The sequence below is a fragment of the Volvox carteri genome (assembly GCF_000143455.1).
Source record: "Volvox carteri f. nagariensis unplaced genomic scaffold VOLCAscaffold_14, whole genome shotgun sequence".
Lineage (NCBI taxonomy): Eukaryota > Viridiplantae > Chlorophyta > Chlorophyceae > Chlamydomonadales > Volvocaceae > Volvox > Volvox carteri.
In genome coordinates this window covers 354,857-357,719 of record NW_003307557.1, presented here as the reverse complement: position 1 = coordinate 357,719, position 2,863 = coordinate 354,857, and positions in this window count along the sequence as shown.

The window sequence follows — 2,863 nt, the reverse complement described above, 5'->3', positions numbered from 1 at the left end:
GAAGCGAAATAGGCCTTCGTGCGAGTATTAACGAACTCCCCGCCACGATCCGTACGCACCTCCTTAACCTGCCTGCCAGAAGCGCGCTCCAGTTCCGCTATCATAACCACCATCTTCTGGTAGACCTCCTCCTTGGTCGCTGTAAACGCAACAGCTGAAAGACCAGTATGGTCGTCAAGCAGAGTTGTCACATAACGCGAACCTATTGAAGAATTGGCGACGGTGACGGCTAACGCTGATTGTTATTCCGGAAGGATTGCCGGTGGCGAAGATATTTAGCACGATAAAATGTTACAAGTAATGTAAAGAGTATTATTAAAGAGTATTATTAGCGTTCGGCAGGACTTGAGGAGATTCCTATGAGGAATACCGATCGTAGTGAGATAAACAAATAAGCGCAGTCACCGCCCTAAATACCGGCGCTAGCGGAAAACTCGTACATTCCGCGATCTAACTGCACGTACATTCCGCGATCTCACTGCGCCGTCCTGACGGTGCCCTAATGTCTATCACTTAGCTACCGGATATGCATCGGTAGCCCATAAGGTTCTGGGGTAAGTCTTCCGCATTAGTCAGGCGCAGACCCGGGGTCAAATCCCCTGGTCGACAACCACACGAGTTGGGAGAGGACCGTTTCCTCAACACGCCCCCTCGGGCAGTATCCCAACGAGTACCAAGTTCATCTGCACACTTCACACAAGGCCCATAGCATCTCGGCAACGTTTGAACTTCACCTCGCCCAGAGCCTTCGTTAGCACATCCGCAACCATCCACTCCGTAGGGCAGTATTCCAACTGCACCTCACCACTATTCACCCTCTCACGCACTATGTGATGCTGCACGTCGATGTGCTTCGACCGAGCAGACGTAATCGGGTTATTTCCCAAGCTAAGCGCCCCCTGGGAATCTATTTGGATTCTAATAGCGCTCTCAGGCAAACCCAAATCAACCATCAGCTTGCGAAGCCACAAAGCCTCGCGAACAGCTGCTGCTGTCGCTTGATACTCGGCCTCCACCGACGAAGCCGCTACAGTACGTTGAAGTTGGCTGCTCCAACTAATCGCAGCCCCATTAAGAGTGAATACGTAACCGGACGTAGAACGCCTCGTAACTGGGTCTCCTGCCCAGTCCGAATCACTGTACCCGGACATTGCAACACCGCCAACACCCCCAAAACGCAATCCTAGTTCGCGAGTACCCGCCAGGTAACGCAGAACGCCAGTGGCCAAGTTCATGGCAGTCTTCGTAGGTGTGGCCATATGCCGGGACAAAACGCTCAAGGCATACGAAATGTCAGGCCTCGTGTTCGTCGCCAGATAGTTCAATCCTCCCACCAAAGCCCTATACTCCGTGGGATTGCCCAGCAGCTCCTCTCCGTCCCCCTTAGGAGTGTACCTAAAGCCCGGAGGCAAAGGGGTAGACCTCGGCTTGGCATCAACCATCCTATGACGCTCCAACAGCTGCTCAATATACCTATGCTGCGACAACACTATCTCACCCGATTTTTCCCTCCGAAATTTCCATGCCCCCAAACACCTTCGCTTCTCCAAGGTCACGCACCTTGAAGACCTTCGCAATTGCGGCTTTAATTGCCCGGACCATGTCTGGGTCTTCTGATGCAACAATGGTATCATCTACATGCACCAAAGCAATAACGACCCCACGCTCGTCCGTCTTAACGAACATCGCCGGATCAGACTTCGAAGGATAAAGACCCAGCTTGGCGAACTCTGCCGATAGCTTTTCATACCAGCAACGGGGTGCCTGCTTCAAACCGTAAATAGACCTCTCCAGCTTCCACGCAAGCGACCGGTCACTGGATTCATACCCAGGTGGTTGCTGCATCCACAACTCCTCCTTCAACTCGCCGTTCAAAAATGCAGTAGACACATCAAGCTGGTGTACCGTCATGTTCCGCGCTGCGGCAACTGCTAATAAAGCACGTAATGACGAACCACGTGAGGTAGGTGCAAACAACTCCCCATAATCAATCCCCTCGCGTTGCTCGAAACCCTTTGCAACCAATCGCGCCTTAAAACGCTCCACGCTGCCGTCATCGTTGTACTTAACCTTATACACCCAACGACACGGCAGTAAATGAGTACCTGGAGGTGGCGTTTTCAGCTCCCAAGTACTGTTAGCCATCTGGGCGGCGATCTCCTCGTCCATCGCTATTGAAGAATTGGCGACGGTGACAGCTAACGCTAATTGTTATTCCGGAAGGATTGCCGGTGGCGAAGATATTTAGCACGATAAACTGTTACAAGTAATGTAAAGAGTATTGTTAGCGTTCGGCAGGACTTGAGGAGATTCCTGGTAGGAATACCGATCGTTGTGAGATAAACTAATAGGCGCAGTCACCGCCCTAAATACCGGCGCTAGCGGAAAACTCGTACATTCCGCGATCTAACTGCACGTACATTCCGCGATCTCACTGCGCCGTCCAGACGGTGCCCTAATGTCTATCACTTAGCTACCGGATATGCATCGGTAGCCCCATAAGGTTCTGGGGTAAGATTTCCCCATTAGTCAGGTGCAGACCCGGGGTCAAATCCCCTGGTCGACAACCACACGAGTTGGGAGAGGACCGTTTCCTCAACACGCCCCCTCGGGCCGTATCCCAACGAGTACCAAGTTCATCTGCATACTTCACACAAGGCCCATAGCATCTCGGCAACGTTTGAACTTCACCTCGCCCAGAGCCTTTGTTAGTACATCCGCAACCATCCACTCCGTAGGGCAGTATTCCAACTGCACCTCACCGCTATTCACCCTCTCACGCACTATGTGATGCTGCACGTCGATGTGCTTCGACCGAGCAGACGTAATCGGGTTGTTTCCCAAGCTAAGCGCCCCCGGGAGT